Source organism: Mesoplodon bidens (genome assembly GCF_964165515.1).
Source record: "Mesoplodon bidens genome assembly, chromosome: 6".
NCBI classification, from domain to species: Eukaryota; Metazoa; Chordata; class Mammalia; order Artiodactyla; family Ziphiidae; genus Mesoplodon; species Mesoplodon bidens.
The window spans coordinates 26,322,706-26,341,202 of record NC_138162.1 but is presented as its reverse complement, the minus strand read 5'-3'; the positions used below and the strand labels follow the sequence as shown (position 1 = coordinate 26,341,202).

The following is an 18,497-nucleotide window of genomic DNA, read 5'->3' as shown; positions in this document are numbered from 1 at the left end:
GTGAGCTCTCCATTCCTCTTCTAGGGACTCTAATCTCTGTTCTTGTGATTCGTTGTAGTATCAGGAAGCAACATATCTGGGCTGGATAACCTCTGTTCCTGATAGAAATGCTCTCACCAAGTTAAAAATCTAGTGTTATGCTCTGTGCCTTTATGAGATTCAGTATAAGAATTATCTATTGGAACATGCTTTTGCATTTTTTCTTGCAAATATTGCTGAGGATGTTGTACCTTATGTTACCTAAAATCTATTGTTAAAAAAATTAAGTGATGCATTCCTTCTGGATTTAGAACATTAGCTTTGCTTGTAACACAAGTTAGAAACCAGGTGTTAGTCTTTGTGCCTTAGGTACCGGGAAACTCATGCTTTATCCCTAGAACTCCTCCAATGGCATTTTTGTACACATCGGAGGAAGTGGTGAACTCAGACAGCAGAGTCAGGCGCAAGAAGGAGGATATTATTTGGTGCCCATTCAGTTGCTGTGCCTGTTACAGCTTAGGTAGGTACAACACTTTCAATTTTAATGATCTCATTAGAATTTTTTTCTCCAAGAATTTGCTGTTCCTGAAGTGCTAGGTTTTCAGAAAGGAAGAAATGCATTTCATTTTCTATAAATATCAAAATTAATTACTCATCATTATAACTAATCATTAAAATTCAAAATTAGATGAGAATGTTCTTAATAGATTTTTTTAAGCCTTGAAGAGGTCCATTTTATTATAGCATCTACAGCTCTACTATTTGTGGAAATTATGACATAAGGTTCGTAATTGAATTAAGCCAATACCTTTGCCCAAATCCTAAGAAGAAATTAATAAAAGATGGTGGGTAAAACTATGGTATCTTATTAGGAAAAGTGTAGGCAATTGAGTAGAATTGTTTTTGTAGATCTCACCCCAGTTTATCTAGTTGGGAACATATTCATTCATTCACTCATTCGTTCTTTCCGTCATTCAACATGCGAGTCTAATATGTTCCAGGGGCCATTTTAGGTCCCAAGGATACATCAGTTAACAGAACAGATAGAATTCCCTGCCTTTATAGAATTTGCATTCTAATGGGGAGGGGGGAAGACAGTCAGTAAAACAAATAAAAAATATATGGTGTAACAGTTGGTATTAAGTGCTGTGACGAAAAGTCAAGAGGATAAGGGAGAGATAGGGTGCTTTGGGTTGAGGGTGGAATTTGCTATTTTAAATAGTGTGACCAGGTGGCATCTGAGCATAGATCGGAAGGAGAGAGTGATGTCTCTCCAGGAAGAGTTTCCATGCAGAGGGAACAGTTTGTGCAGAAACTCCAAAACAAGGTTGTGCTTGGAGTGTTTGAGGAAAGTGAGGCGACAGATGTGGCAGGAATGGAGGATGGGAGGAGAGTGGTGGGAGGCCATCGAGGGATGAGGGAGCCAGAGCATGCAGGCTGTTTTAAAGGGCTTTAAAAATGAGATGGGGAACAGCTGGAGGGTTTTGAGTGGAGGAACAACATGGTCTGACATGTTTTAAGGGCATCATCTGGTTGCACTGTGGAGAACAGACTGCGATGGGGAGATGTGGGACCAGTGGGAGCAGGAAACCTAGCTGGGAGATGATGGTCATTTGGACTCAGGTTATAGTGGTGAAAGTGGGGAAAAGTGGTCAGATTCTGATTCTGTTTTGAAAGTAGAGCCACTAGGGTTGCTGAGTATTAGAGAAGGAGTTAACGAAAGAGAGATGAGTTTTTGGTCTGAGCCAGAGCTTCGAGAAATGCAGTCTGGAGTTGCTGTACACTGGATGAGGAAGACTGTGGGAGGAAGATCAGGAGTTTGGTTTTGGACAGATTAAGTTTGAGACGGTCCAAGTGGTAATATCCAGTAGGTAGTTTGATAACATAAACATTAACTCAAAATTAATATTACAGTTACTAGAAATATTATATATACATATGTAGAAATAATATATTATTAATGATATTATTAAATTTTAATATGTTCGTGGTACTACATTTTAAGAGAGACACTAACAAGTTAAATATATTTTGAAGAGGATGACTGAGACGGCAAGCACAGGAAACCATACTGGATAAGCAGCCTTTGAAGGAAACGGAGATGTTTAGCATGAAGAAGAGTGGTCCTAAGGTAGATGTGTTTCTTTACATGTTGGAAGGGCTACCTTGAAAAGGGATAGCAAATGAACTTTACCTGTCATTCTCTGAGATGGATAGAAGTTATAGGAAGCCCGGTTTCAGGTCAATGTAAGATTATACACATGGACACATTTTTATGAGTAGGATTTCTGTGTTCTTCTGCAGCAGGATGGATTCTCTTCTGAAGTAGTGATGCCTTATTGCTGGAAGTATTTGACTGGAGAGTTGCTGAGGATATTGTAGAGAGGACTGGATGGAGGGTTAGATTAAGGTTCATTTCTTTTTGTTTCTGTGTATTTTTCCTAGGGACCAAAGTACTCCATGTACCAATGCACCATCATGAATATTTTTTCTTGTATTGCATTTTAAGATTTCATGGGTCTATGAGTTTCTCCCAAATTAAACTATAAACCTCTTGAGGACTGGGACATGTTTTTATCCTCTTTGTATTCCCTGATGCACTTGGTACAAGATTTTGTATATAACGAGTACTCAGAAAAATACTTTTTGGTTGAATAATTTTGCTTCCAAGGCATCCTTATCCAAAATGCAAACACTACTGGGAAGGTGAGTTCATACCCAGCCTACCACCTTATTGTGGCTGAATTGACAGGACCAGTTTAACCCTTGAAATTCTGAGGGTCTGGAGTGGAAGAAGGTTGTCAAATGAGGAAAAGAAAATTCACCAAAAATTCATCTTTGTCTATGGCTGATTCTGCCTGCGTATAAAGTCTACCTAAAATGTCAACTGTTGTGGTATTGGAGTATTAAGAATATGTATTACAAAAATGGTACTGATGAACCTATTTGCAGGACAGGAAAAGAGATGCAGACATAGAAAATGGACTTGTGGACACAGGAAGGGAAGGGGTGGGTGGGACAAACTGAGAGAGTAGCATTGACATATATACACTACCATGTGTAAAATAGATAGCTAGTGGGAAGCTGCTGTATAGCACAGGGAGCTCAGCTCAGTGCTCTGTGATGACCTAGAGGGATGGGATGAGGGTGGGTGGGAGGGAGGCTCAATAGGGAGGGTATATATGTATACATATAGCTGATTAACGTTGTTCTACAGCAGAAACTAACACAACGTTGTAAAGCAATTATACTCCAAAAAAAAAAAAAGAATACGTATTAGAGTCCAAAATATCTGAATGATACTTTAGAGGTTTGGAAGAATTAAAGAATGTCCAAGACAGTTACTTCTTCTGCTTTCAGAGAGTACTTCCAACAGTGAGAAAATCTGGTTAATTCATGTCTCTTACTTCTATAGACTTCACAGAAAACTAGTAGCAGAGGTTCAATGAGGTCCTTGCCATAGAAGGTGTTAAATGACAGGATTAATAACCACTCTCAAGCCAGCCATCCATTCATCCACCCATCCAATGAACATTTATTGAACACATACTATGGGCTGAGCAGCGAGGGGTTCCGTGAAGGGCTGTAATCTTGAGACGCTCACAGGTGAGTAGGAGAACCTATCTAACATTATGGTACACTGTGTTAAGTACTGTGCATTGGAAAAACAAAGTTCCATGAGGTCAGAGAGGATAGAGCAGCTAACTTCTCGGGGAAGTTGGGAGATTCTTCCTGCGGCAAATGCCATTTGAACTAGCAAAGCTTTTTTGAGATCCTCCCTCAACACCCCCAACCCAAGGCAGTGTATGTCTCTCTGCTGTCTTCCTGTGGCACTTGTTACCTGCTTCTGATTACAGCAGTGCCCTGTTTATTGCAATTATCTGTTTACTGTCTACTTCTCTGCCTGGCCAGTACTCTTTAGTGGCAGAGACTTTGTCTTATCATCTCTGTCCCTACCAGTATCCAACACAGGTCGAAAGTTGTCTGTTAACAGACTCAAAATAAATGAATCTTGAAGAATAAGTTGAAATGTGCCAGGTCCAGGAGGAGGGAGAAGGGCGTTCAAGACAGAGGCATGAAGCTGTGAGAAGTTATGGAGGCGTCTAAGGGTATAGTGTGTTAGGAAAATGGTGAGTGGGTTTGGAAGACTGGCACGGAGGGAACATTCAGGGGAGGGTTGGGAGATGATGACTGAGGAATGAAGCACGACATTCTCATGGGTCCACTGGAGGTGAAATGACTCAGTCAGAACATAAAGCATTCTAAAAACCATCAAGCAATATATGTTGCAGCTGTCCCTGACCCCAGCTCCAGCCTCCGGACTCTGGTCTCTCTCCAACCTTCACTCCACTTTTGAGCCTCACTCGTCCCTTGTGATCATGTTTGCTTTCTTCTGAGGGTTTGCAAAGCAAATTTTGCATTTTAGTTGTAGGTTTAACTACATTCTATTTATATCTTTTATCCCATGGACAGAGAAATATCCTTTGTTCCTTATTGAAATGACTTGATTGCATCTACTTTCTAAATTATTCCATGAGAAACTAAACAGTCCTTTTTTTTTCAATCATTCATTGTTCCTAGTGATTGGCTGCATCACCATCCACCCAGTTTCCCCAGCTAGAAATCTGGACTTTATCCTAAGCCCTACTTTTCCCAAAGTGCTCTCTTCCGATCAGTATTAGGTCTTCCTAGTCTAATGTCCAAACGAATCTTGACTTTGTTTTCTTCTCTTTATTCATATAGCCTAAGTTCAGGCCACTTTATCTCTCACTGGATTATTGAAACAACCTCTTAAATGGTCTCCCTACCTCTACTTTTCTGTTTATCTCTGTCTATCTGTCTGTCTATCTATCTCTCTATCTATATCAATAAAAATCCAGCCACTGCAGTTATATTTCTTTTTTTAATTTAAAAATTTAAAAATCGTGGTAAAATATACATAACGCAAGATTTACCATTTTAACCATTTTTAAGTGTACAGTTCAGTGACATTAAGTACATTCATGTTGTTGTGTTACCATCAGCACCATCCATTTCCGGAACTTTTTCATCACCCTAAACTGAAGTTCTAAACCCATTAAACACTAATTGTCCATCTTCCTCTTCCCCCAGGCCCTGGCAACTACCATTTTACTTTCTGTCTCTGTGAATTTCACTACTCTAGAAACCCCATATAAGTAGAGTCATACAGTACTTGTCCTTTTGTGACTGGTTTATTTCACTTAGTATAATTTCCTCAAGGTTCACCCATGTTGTAGCATGTGTCAACATTTTTGTCCTTTTTCAGGCTTAATAATATTCCACAGTATGTATATACCACATTTTGTTTATCCATTCATACACTGATGTCTATGATATTTATTAAATATTATTACTCTTAGAACTTTACTGTAACTTGTCCCTGTTACTCTCAGGATACAGCTAAAAGGCTTTACTATGGTTTACGGGGCCCCCACCTAACGCTGCAGCTTTCATTCTATTTATGTCCCCTTACACTCTCCACTTCAGTCAGGCGACCTGGCCTTGCCTCCATCTCTTTCACATCTGGGCCTTTGTCCCAGCTTCTTCCTCAGCTTACGATGCCATTTTTCAGGATGAGCCCAGCTTTTACCTCAGAACTCAGCTCAAGACATCACCTCCTCCAGGAAGCTTTCCTCCTCTCATCCAGGCTAGGTTAAGCATCTCCTTTTTTGTGCTCCTGGAATCCCCTGAAGTTCTCTCTACCAATACTCTTGTCACACTTAGAGCAAAGACAGTGTCTTATTTCCCATTTCATTCCTGGAGCCTAGTATATTTTGAACGCTCAGTTCATTTCTGTGGAACAAATGCATAACCGTGTAGGCAAGTATCTGGAGTCATAGAGGAGGTAGGCGCTGAGGCAGAGGCCTGTGTGAGTGACTAACTCAAGGCCACCAAGTGTGAGGGCGTAATCCCATGCAGCCTGCCAAATGCTGACCGCCTTCATGCCCGTGGAACCACTGGATGAGGCACTGGGTGCACACAGTAGAATGATGGGTATGCACTGAGATGTGCATTCCCAGCCCTCAACTGAGAAACCCGGTTAGGTGTTTTGGTACTTTCGGCACAGTTTTAATCTTTTGCTCTTTTGGTCAATGTGCTTACACCCATCCTGCCTCTATTCTCCACCAATTCTCCCCCTCACTCTCCTCCCCCTACTCTGAACTTGGAAATAAATTCATATGTTTAGGTCAGTTAAACAGAAACGAGACTTTATTCTGTGAAGAAAATGTTTAGTTTGTAAAAGGATCAATGGGCTATTTTGGGTCAAATAACTGTGTTTTCTTTAGCCATTTAAAATGGTCTATTTTCATTTTTTAAGCCATTGCCTTGTGAAAAGACCCAAGAATATCCCCAACTTAGTGTTAGATCCCGTAATTACATTTTCCCATTTTGAAAGCAGTTATGCAGTCCTTACAATAGAGTCAACGCGGCTAAAAATAAACTCCAGGCAGTTCATATTAACTGGGTAATAATAACAGGCAACAAGGAGGCTCCCTGTCCAAATATGATGAAAACAGGAAGTTCATTACACAAGCTGTTCTTTCCTGATAGATCTGAATTCTTAAAGCCTTAACTCAAAAATAATCTCTTCAGGTTAAAAATAAAAGCAGAGAGTTGTCTCTTACTTGTGGCTCAATGGAGATGATAACATTGTAGCTAAATAAATCCACACAGCCATGGGTAGACTGTAACTCCAGATCGCCTGTTTGGAGGAGGAAGGAGGAAGTTTGCAGACCCCTCTCCTGGCAGACAGGCGGCTGGATGCATTTGCCCGGGGGTTTACTGTTTTCTTACCCTGGCACAAGCTGCCAAGGAGATATTGCTTTACTTTGGTACGATGGCAGGAAGGCAGAAAGGCTTCCGGTGTGGAAGGCATTTTTATTTTTCCCTGGGGAGAAAATGGATGAACAGAACACCCCCAACTCTAAGTGTCTGCCAAGTATTGTAAATTTCAATCCTGGTTTCTCAGGGTGAAGTGGGAATGAGGCCCAAAGGAGGAGGATAAACCCCCTTCCTTATGGAACTCCTTTTCTCTAGTGAGTGTCACTGATTGTAAAGATTCAGATTTTCATGATTAAAACAAGGTGAGCATGGAGGAAAATTTTAATTTATGTAACTAGAATGAGCCCCACCAGCTCCCTTCCTGAAACCAAGTCCCAGTCCTCCAGGGTGTCACTGGACGCAGTGAGGGGGCCCGTGACCTTGCCATCCGCCTCCTCTTTGGGAATCTCACTACTTGTTACCACGGCCACCAGTAGGGTCACCCTGCTCCAAACAGTCATCACATCTTTCCTTAATTTCCTGTAACATAGTGGAGACCAGGTTGGAAGTTTCAATAAAGACTTGGCTATAGGATTGAGGTGGGGAAGAGAATGGGAGTAACAAAGAGTTGTCAATCACAGAGAGTGACAAGTGTGCACTGATCTGGCTCAGCAGATGCAGTTTTCTCTCCCCAGGCTAGGTCAGTAGCATCTGTAGGGTTTGCCTTGAGCAAAAGAGCATGCTTGGGGCTTCCCTGGTGGCGCAGTGGTTGAGAGTCCGCCTGCCAATGCAGGGGACACGGGTTCGTGCCCCAGTCTGGGAAGATCCCACATGCTGCGGAGCGGCTGGGCCCGTGAGCCATGGCCGCTGAGCCTGCGCGTCCGGAGCCTGTGCTCCGCAATGGGAGAGGCCACAACAGTGAGAGGCCCACATACTGAAAAAAAAAAAAAAAAAAAAAAAAAGAGCATGCCTGGGGAGTACTCACCTTGCGAATGTCCCCAGATCCTTCCAGCTATTCTTATTCCACTTCATGGCGGCTGTACTCCATCTTCCTGGAGAGTGATCTTTGTTTCTTTAACTGCACAACAAATCTCGGAATACGTGCATCCTGGGAAGGGGGTTCTTGCCACTTTTGAAGTGATAACAGATAGGGCCAGTCACAGTAGGCATCAGGAGGGCCGTATTGCCAAGGCCTCACATTTAAGAAGAGTCTTACATGTAGACTTTTGATGTGATTTCCAAATGGGATTAGCATAGCCACAGACATACACTGATCTAATCATATTTTTTAAAAAAGGTATCACACATGACTTTAAACTCTATTCTATGACCAGATCACATTGGCTATTGGGTATGATAAATTTTTGTAAGTTGTAAACCTGCAGGTAGCACAATTATATTGGACTATATATATTTATTGAGTGTAAACACTTAGAATATATCACATTTTTTGTAATGCTCTTTTGGAATTTCTTCATTTTTCTAAAATACTGCCATTCTCAGGAATTGGAAGTGGTCTGGCCTCTGAGAGGCCCTGACCATACACCTTCTCCACCTGCGATGCTGCCCATGGGGAGCGGTGGACTTCTGTAAGAGAAGGAGGGAGGTTTATAGAGATGCTCTCTCGTGGTGGATGAACGCAGTGGTTCTTAAACTTGACCTGTGCAACAAAATCTCCTAGGAAGCTCATTAGAAATGACATACGATGCACTGAGAATTTCTGGCCCAGACCCAAGATCTTGACTCAGGGGGTTTGATACTACTCCTTGAAAAGCCCTGCAACAGATTGTAGAGGAGCTTTTGGGGGAAGGTCAAAGGGTAAAAGAGGTCCCCTTTGGGAAATAAATAATGATTCCCTCGGGGGACAGTGAAGACTCTGTCAGAAAGAGAGGTTCCCCTGACTAGGATCAGTAAGGAAACAGAGCAAGGGACCTGGTAGTTGAGAGAGCAGAGGGTAGGCAGGGACGGCTGTTGAGCCTGGGTGCAGAGAGCATGGGGCACACTGGGGAGATGTTTGAATGGGCAGACCAAGGGACAGACAATTATGTCAGAGAGACATGGGAGGAGACAATTTCTGGGAGACCTCACTGGAGAGAAGTGGTGAGAAGACCTCAGGGTAGAGCCAGCATGTCCCAGAGGGTTGGAAAGCTGAGCACGAATCTGAAGAAGGGAGTGGAGGCTCTGGGCTTGGTGTAGCAGGAAGCCTGGAACCAACCACTCCCTCCACTAACTGTGAACAAGCTGTAATCCTCCCCACAGGTCCCTTAGCTAATACATGGACAATGAAGACCGACTTCTTATGACATTTTTTTTTTTTTTTGCGTTACATGGGCCTCTCACTGTTGTGGCCTCTCCCGTTGCGGAGCACAGGCTCCGGACGCACAGGCTCAACAGCCATGGCTCACGGGCCCAGCTGCTCCGCGGCATGTGGGATCTTCCCAGACCGGGGCACGAACCCGTGTCCCCTGCATCGGTAGGCGGACTCTCAACCACTGCGCCACCAGGGAAGCCCTCTTATGACATTTTGATTGATTTATCTTTTGTAAAAACAAGAGAGTATTAAGAGTACTGAGATAGCGGAGGGAGCTATCTTAAGCTGTGGGGTAAGGAATGTTTTTTTTTTTTTTTTTTTTTTTTTTGCGTTATGCGGGCCTCTCACTGTTGTGGCCTCTCCCCTTGCGGAGCGCAGGCTCCGGACGCACAGGCTCAGCGGCCATGGCTCACGGGCCCAGCCGCTCCGCGGCATGTGGGATCCTCCCGGACCGGGGCACGAACCCGTGTCCCCTGCATCTGCAGGCGGACTCTCAACCACTGCGCCACCAGGGAAGCCCAGGAATGTTTTTATAGATACTTGAGTTATGGTTTGAGCTAAGTGAAGTGTGACATTCCTTCGTAGATCAACCTGTGTTTCTCATACCATCAGCTTCTGCCACAGGGTCAATATTATACATTTAAAAATTATAGTTTAAACATATCCACTTCATTTTCACGGTCAACTTATAACTCACAGTGCTAACAAATCCAAAAATTCCTCTGTGTTACTTTTGTCCATTCCAAGAACCTACCACAGAACCCTTCCTATGAGTAATAAGGGAAATATAGCCACTCTTCATATGATTAAATAATTATTGGGCTTTCTTTGGTTTTAAGTATCAGTGATCTTTGCTACATGTTTTCCTTAACTTTAAATTTCACTTCTTTAATTTTCACTGCTGATAGCAACTGTGCTCCATATTTTGGAGTTATCTGTGTAGCAACTTGACTATGAGCCATTTGAGCTAACAGTACAATTCTCAAGCTTTCTGGATTGCAAAGCTCTATTGTTTCTTGACTTCCACATATTATCCATTTTTTCCCTAGTGGAACAACATTAATAGATTACAGCAAAAAGCTGTAACAACCCGACTTCTATTTTACTTCTGTTGTGGCCATCACAGGTAGTGGTTTCTAAGGTATAAAAAATAGAAACCATAGTGTTAATAGGGCTTTGAAATCAAAGATAGTTGTTGGATATGTATGTGTGTTTGTGTGGTTTGTGTGCAGAAAGTCAAAAGATAGTCTAATTTAATTCAACAAGTTTATTTATTGCCTGAAATATGCCAGACACTGTTTCAGTGCTGGGGATATAAGAGTGTACCAAGCACTGATCCCCATTCTCAGGAAACTTACATTCTCATAGGAGGAGACAGATAACAAAGGGAGTGACAGGAGGTGGGATATGTGTGCTGTTTTAAAATAGGGTAGTTAGAGAAGGCCTCTGTAATAAGTGACATTTGAACAGAGACTTGAAAAGAGTAAGCAAGCCTAGTAGATATCTGGGGGAAGAGCTTTTTTGGTGGAGGAAACATAGATGATACAAAGGCCTTGATATAGGAGATTGCAGAGCATCTGGAGGAATATCAAGGAGACGAGAGTGGAGTGGAATGGATAAGGGGGCAGTGAAAGAACTTAAATTCAGAAAGTTAGCTGGGGAAGATCATTTAGAGTCTTTGAGGCCATGGTAAAGACTTTGGAATTTTCTTTCCCTTGGTGAAATGCAAAGCCAATGGAGGGTTTTTTCTTTTTTTGCGGTACGTGGGCCTCTCACTGTTGTGGCCTCTCCCGTTGCGGAGCACAGGCTCCGGACGCGCAGGCTCAGCGGCCATGGCTCACGGGCCCAGCCTTTCCGCGGCATGTGGGATCTTCCCGGACCGGGGCACGAACCCGTGTCCTCTGCATCCGCAGGCGGACTCTCAACCACTGCACCACCAGGGAAGCCCCAATGGAGGGTTTTGAGCAAAGGAATGACATAAACATTTTAACAGGACCACTCTGTCTGCTGTAATGGGACTGTGTTAGCCTGAGTTCCCTAGAAGCAGAGCCTGAGATGGGGATGTGCATGTGATTTCCAGAGAAATTGGTAAAGGGTGAAGGAGTGGGCTAGAAAGGAAGAAGAATGGCGAGAATGTGATTTCAGGTTCTGCGTAGTAGCTTCAGCCTAATCCCATGGGGAGCTGTGGAGCATAAATTTCACCTTAGAATTTTTCCCACTTGAGACAAGGGAGAGAGGCTTTTTACCTTCACCCTGGTTATTGAGTAAAGACTCTGGGGAAAGGTATGGACAGTGTAAATTCCAGGCACTTCCAGGTGTGGTAGCTTCCATTGCCCAAGTGCAATTCTCACTGATGCACCCACAGCAGCTGAGGGAAGGGCTCACCAACCAAATTGATAAAAGGGATTCCAGAGGGCCTGACTGAGCTATTAGCAACTTCTACATGGAATAAGGGTGGAGTAGAGATATCAGTTAGGAAGCTAATGTAATACTCCAGAAGAGAGTTGAAGGTGGCTTGGACTAGAGTGTAGCAGTAGAGGTGTTGAGAAGTGGTTGGATTCTGGAAAATTTTGAAGGCAGAGCCCAAAAGATTTGCTAATGGATTACCTATAGCATGTGAGAGAAGGAGAAGAATCAGGGACGACTCTAAGATGTGTGGCCTAACCATTTATTGAGATGAGGAAGATTGTGGGAGGAGTGGGTTTTAGAATGGGGTGACTAGAAGCTCCATTGGAGACATATTAAACTGAAGATGCCTCGTAAATGTCCAGATTAAAATATCAAGGAGGAAATTGGATGTGAGAGTCTGAAGCTGTGAAAATATGTTTCAGTTCCTAGGTTCAGATGACCAGTTGCACATGATACTAAAAGAATGTGCATATTTGTTTGAGGTGGCACTGTTGGAAACTTTTATTGGGCTTCTAAGGATGGATGTGGAGTGAGAAAGCTGTAATTAGTTCCACTAAACCCCAAAAAGAACAAAAGGTAAATACTAGACATTATTGGTCAGTAAGCTTGATGACAACTTCAGCTACCATTTCTAAAACCTATCATTAAAGAGATGATTTTTGAGTAATTTACCAAAAGCTGTGATGACTTAGAGGTAACATGGATTCACAAAGAACAAATCAGACCATACTAGCTTTACTTCCATTTTTGAAAGGTATACTTAGGCAGAGAGGTTTGGGAAATTCTGTTGTCTTAGTATATCCTGATTTTTATACAGTGTTTGTTAAATTTTGTTATCATATCCTTCTGACAAAAATGAAGAAATGTGGGCCAGAAAATAGCTATAGTTATGTAGCTTTCTAAGTGGCTAAGCAAGAACAAAGAAGGGTAAACCCTTAGATTTTTTTTTGCTACCAATTAAGTTTTTATATTACTAGGCCCTTTGCTAAGTCATCACTTTTATCAGCAGCTTAAATAAAAAGCTAGAAAGCATATACATAATCAAATCTGAAGATGACATAACCTGAGGAAAACTAGCTAATATCTTGAATTACAGAATGGAAGCTTAAAAAAGGAGAAACCCAAACTCACAGTCTGAAATTTAATAGAGATGGATGCAGAACAAAGCAAAACACTCCATTTTACAGGTTGTGAAAGATCTCCCTTCACAGCAAAGAACAGAATTCACAATTTTTTATTCAGACGTTTATTTTTCATTAAGTCATTTGTGGCATTAAGTTAAGACTGCAGGCTTTGGAGCCATCAGCCTGGGTGACAGTCCTGGCTCTGCCACTTACCAGCGGTATGATCTAGGGTATGTTTCTTAAAATCTGTGTTTTATTTTCCTTACCTGGAAGAGGAAGATGGTGATATTAGTTCTAACTAATATTGTTGGAATTGTGGTAAGAATTAAACACACGTAAAGTACTTAGAACAGTGCCTGGGACGTATTAAGTGCTCAGTAAATAACTAATATAACTTGTTCAACAGTGTTATCTGGTTGCTAAAAAGGTAAAGCCATTTCTCTGAACGATGGTAGAAATGAGGTGTCAAGATAAAGGGAAGCTCATGGCCCACTGTACTCTTCACTGCTGGGATTTTGTTCAGTGCTGGGTGTCTCTAATTAAAAAAGTGTCTTCAACCTGTGGGAGAGTGAGTGCTAAAGGTGGTCAGGGTATAGAATCATGCCAAGTGAAGAAAAATTGAAAAGATGGGGGTAGAGAACGTGGCTTCTTCTTTTGGAGAAAGATTCAAAAGCTGAATTAAGGCTTTCTTGAAAAATTTGAAGGGTTGTCATGTGGAAAAGGAATTAGATAGAGTCCCTGTGGCTCTGGAGACAGAGCCAGGAGCAAAGAGTAGGAATAAAAAGGGATGGGGTGGGGCACAGAAGTATTTTAACTTTTTTCTGGGCTGAGGGATGACAGAAGCCTGTTTGAGCGCTGCCTCTAAGTTACTGTATGATGTCAAGTCTCTTCTGCTGCAGGCCTCAATTTCATAATCTGTGAAATCAGTGTTTGGATTAAATGTGCTGTAAAGGGGAAATTATAGTTGGTCTCTCAATGGGCTGTCTTCCTAGACAGTGGGTTTCCTGTCAGTGGAAATGTTTCAGTAGAGGCCACAAGATATATTAGACATTATTGTATTTGATTGGAATTCAATCTAAATGACATCAAAGATCTCTTTCAATTCTGATTCTAGGGAAAAAATTTTTTTGTATGTTTAGATGGCCTATCCATCCCCATCCTCAGCCCTTAGCCCTACTTTCTTGATGGAGATATAGACTCTTAAGTGATTATGTAAGAACTCTATTGATTAGACTGAAGTGTGATTCTACCCCATTCACATGAAAACTCAAAGAGAATTGAACGACTTCCTGAAACAACTCTGTACTAATTCCCTTGGTGCCTAACATGTTGCAGCAGAATTTCTATCGTTTCTCCCATTCTTTGTCCTGAAAGTGGAAAAAGTGAAAAGTACCCACAAGCCACAGGCTCCATATTGCACAACCCCTAGATTCATGGCTTTGCCTTGAGAATTTGCTGCTGGGGGAGGCTGGGATGTGCAGCTGGGGGGTGGGTGCAGCAGGGAGGGAGGGGCTGAGCACAGCAATGGCAGACTTGACAGGAGCCGTGAGCAGCAGAGATGTGGGACACCATCATCTGTTGCCTGCAGCTGCCAGGCTGACTTCATTCTTTAATGGCAAATGTTTATTGACTACTTATCACGTGGAGGACACACTACCAGGCACTCTGAGGGACACCCAGGAGTAAGACACACAGCCTCTTCTGGCAAGGAGTTTCTAGTCTGTTTGGAAGACAATTACCAGCTAGCAGCAAACACTTTGTATAGTACTTCATTGTTTGCAAAGTGCCTTCAGGCAAATCATTCTCTTTTCAAAAGCCTGTGGGATTAGACCCTTCAAGTACACTCACAACAATCTGTGGGGTACTGTTATTCGCACTTTTCAGACGATAAATTGTGGCTCTGGACATTAAGCTGTTTATCTGAGATCACTCATTTGTGTTGTCTGAAGTGCCCTTGCTGTTGTTGAAATAGACCTTGGCACATCTTCTGACTCCAATTCCAGTTCTTTCTACTACATCACACTAAAGAAATTTAAAAACCAATATATAGATTATAGTATATATCAAGGGAATTGCCTGGGTAAGATGTGTTATAGGAATTCAGGAATGCAGATCATTGTAACTGGGTACAGAAGGGAGATAGGATTATGGAGACGGGTTAGAGTTTGATTGGTGGAGAACAAGGGAGGGTATTCCAGACAGAGCAAATATTTTATCAAAGGTGGGAGGTAAGAGAGCAGAAATGTAAGGAGATGTTCATGGGGCTGACATGTTTTGCCACATATTTATGCTGTGCATAACTCCAGGGGTATCATTCACATAGACTGTGATATAAACAGAATTTCAGGGGTCATTCAGTGCACAACCTGCACAGTAGTATGGGGACAGCCATGAATGTATGCATCAGTGGAACTGAGTTGGAGGGTTTAGTCAAGAAGTCAGATAGAAACCTGGAGAGATGAACAAAAGACTGATCATGGAGAGATGAGAGGTTTAGAGTAAGGGTTTTCCATTTTAATCTTTAAGCTTTGAATAATTTTTAACCAGAAAAGAGCCACAATGAAAGCAATGTTTTGAGAGATTGATCTGAGGATGTGCAGATTAAATTTGAAAGAAGAGAAGTTGGGGATAGGAGACCCATATAATATTTTGGTCACCTAAACATGAGGTCAAAAAGGGTCTGAACAGTGGTGGTGGCAGTGGGAAGACAAAGGAAATGGCAAACATGGCAGACCTTCTTTCATTAATTCCACAAATGTTCTCTGAGCTTTTAGTAAGTGTAAGGCAATGTGCTGCATGCCAGAGATTTAATAGTGAGTCAAATAGGCATGACTCTTGCCATTCTGGAGTCTATAGACCAGTGAGGGAGTCAGACATTCATCAAGTAATCACATAAAGATTAATTACAAACTATAATAATGCTATGAAGGAAAAGTATAAGATGATATGGGAATGTATAGCAGGGTGGAATCTGATCTAGTTTGGGCCGCTAGAAATCAGGAATGTTTTCTCTGAATAAAATAAAATTTTTGTGAACTGAGGGTGAAGAGGAGTGAACTATGCAAAGGGAGGTGAGGAAAGGGAGAAGAGCATTCTAGACAATGGGAACAGCATGTGCAAAGGCCCTGTGGTGGCAGGGAACATGCATCCAAAATGGTGAAATGTGATTAGTAGGGTTAGTCTATGGCAAGAAAGTAGAGAGTGCTGACATGAGACTGAAAAGAAAGGCAGGGGCAGATAATATTGGGTCCTTTGTTTTTATTTCAAGAACAGTAAGAAAACATTGGAATATTTTAACCTGGAGGTGACATGTTCAGTTTTGCATTTTGAAATGGATACTCTTGCTGCTATGTGGAGAATAGATGGGGGATGGACACTCAGGGAAACTGGTAAGAGCCTACTTCAGTCATCCAAGAGAAAGATCCTGGTGGATTGGACGATGGAGATGTCAGTGGAGAGAGAACACTATGAAAGAGGACTTACCAGGACTTGATGACTGACAGAATGTGGATGAAAAAATGAGAAAAATAAATCAGCAGTCAAGGTTTTGGAAAGAGAGTCTTACAGCCTGGTGATACAGTTAAGGGATATTATAGAAAATGGGGGGTGGTGCTGGCTTGATATTCAGTGTTGGGGGCATGATGGGTTATCCAAGTGAAAAGTAAGCAGTAGGATCTGAATTTTAAAAAGAGAGAGAAAAGGATTGCAGTCGTAAGATTGGAAACTATTGATAAGGTTGTGGTAGTTAAGATGTGAGTGGAGGGGTCTACAAGTGGGTGGGGGATAGTGAAGAAGAGTAATAGAAGGTTCAGGAGTTGAATTGTGTAGAGCAGCACCACTGGGTAAGGTGAACTGACAAAGTAAGGTGAAACTACAAAGAAGTGGTCACAGAGATAGAAGGGTATGATTATAAGAAAATCAGAAATTTAACCACTAAACATCATCCTTTTTTATTACAACCTCATATATACTTCCTTGAATTAAATAACAATAGACATCTACCAGGAAAAATATTACTCTTTGCACCGCAATGCTATAGTCCCCATAATGTGGTTGCTTTCAGAGTATAATACTTGTTTAGGGATGGATACAAATCAAGCTGAAGGCTAGGGCCTCCCCAACCCTGCATCTACTCATCACAGGCAGAGAAACTACATTTAGGTTGTAGCTTTTGTTAGTGAGGATTGTGGTTCAGAATTGGATTCCGCAAGACCTATCCATTTGTAAAAGAAATAGACCAAGGACCTAAAATCATCAAAACACTTTTCTTTGACAAAAATAATAAGTAATCTGCTTCTATATTTAAGTCACAGTGTGTTCTTGTGACCAAAGAACACCAAACTTCCATTCTTATTCCAAATGTCTTTAAAATCCAGCAATACTAGTCTCAGCCCTGAATAAGCATGTTCAAAATGAAGTTACCAACTTTCTCTGCTGAACTTTTTCATTCACTTACACGTTTGCCCAAAGACTTCAGTTCTGAAGGATGGTAGCATGCTCAATTTGTGCCAGCTCTTGTCAGGAGTTATGGGCCAAACTGGTTATTTTTGGATATGAAATCAACTTTAGCCTGGCATCAATGACTTAATGCACTTGCGAGACAAAACATTTAAGTGAAAGTCAATTGTGTTCCCTTTTTCAGAAAGTCTTTTGTGAGAACAAAGATCAGGTGGCTTCTTCCAGCCAAGATTATATTCAAAGTTGAGTATTCGAAAGACAAAATGGGGAAGTTCAAGTCAATGAATTGGGTAATTCGTTTATTTTATAGTTAGTTGAAAAATTAAGGCAAGACATCGTTATTGCCTCTCTGCTTCTATGCACAGAGGGGTGGGTGTGAAGAATCATTCCTTGATAGCCCCCTTATAGAGTTTTGAACCTGGTGAGTCATCTCTGGATCACTGTCCCATAGTAAGGTGGTAAAGATCCCTTTCTTCTTGTAGTGTCCCTGAGATTTGTCTCACTCTGTTCTCGGAGTTTCTTCTGAAATGCTACTTCTCCCACTCCCCTGCCAAGATCTGAGGGCAGCATTTCAGCTGGGTAGGGGTGACCGCTCCTCCAACCTAAGTGCAAGGGGTTCATGGAAGTATAAGGAGAATCAAGCTCTATGTATGCCAGAAGTCAGTGCAGAGCCAGGAGTTTAGAAAAAGTTTACATTTTTATAAATTACATCTAGGGAGGTACCACCTGAAATATAAACCTTTAGCAGCATTTATTAACCTTTTAAAAAATTAAGGTATAATTTATATAATGAAATGCTCAGATCTTTAAGTTCAATCAGTTTTGACAACTGCCTATCAAGACATAAAATCTTATCATCAGCCCAGAATGTTCCCTCATGCCCCTTGCTGGTCAGTTCCTATACTCACCCTTCAACTATTGAGCTCCTTTCTATCACCATAGGTTCGTTTTGTCTGCTCTAGAATTTGTCATAAATGGAATCGTACAATATGTGCTCTTTTGTGTTTTGTTTCTTTTACTGAGCATAGTATTTTCAAGATTCATTCATGCCACGTGTATCACTAGTTCAGTCCTTTTTATTGCTGAGTAGTGTTCCATTCATTGAATGTACCACAGTTTTAAAAAACTTCCTTCCCCTGTTGATGGACATTTGGATTGTTTCCAGTTTGGGGCTACTATGAATAAAACTGCTATGAACATTCTTATATAAAGCTTCATTTAAACATACATTTTCACTTCTCTTGGGAAAATAAAAATATCTATGAGTAGTGTTTCTGGGTCGTAAGGTAGATAGATGTATTTTTAACCTTTAAAGAAACCGCTAAACACTTTTCCAAAGTTGTACTATTTTACCCTCCCACCAGAAGGTATTCGTGTGTGTGTGTGTGTGTGTGTGTGTGTGTGGTCTCTCACTGTATTTTACTTTGCACTGG

The 18,497-nt window shown here is 41.6% G+C and overlaps 1 long non-coding RNA gene across 4 annotated transcripts in view; it reads left to right on the top strand.

Annotated features, from left to right (window-relative positions):
- LOC308619533 overlaps positions 1–18,497 on the top strand; it is a 553,523-nt gene that overhangs the window by 73,604 nt on the left and 461,422 nt on the right. For all 4 annotated transcript variants that reach the window (XR_014016202.1, XR_014016203.1, XR_014016204.1 and 1 more), the window contains one exon: positions 349–499. This is a non-coding gene — a long non-coding RNA (uncharacterized lncRNA). The remainder of the gene's footprint in view (positions 1–348; positions 500–18,497) is intronic.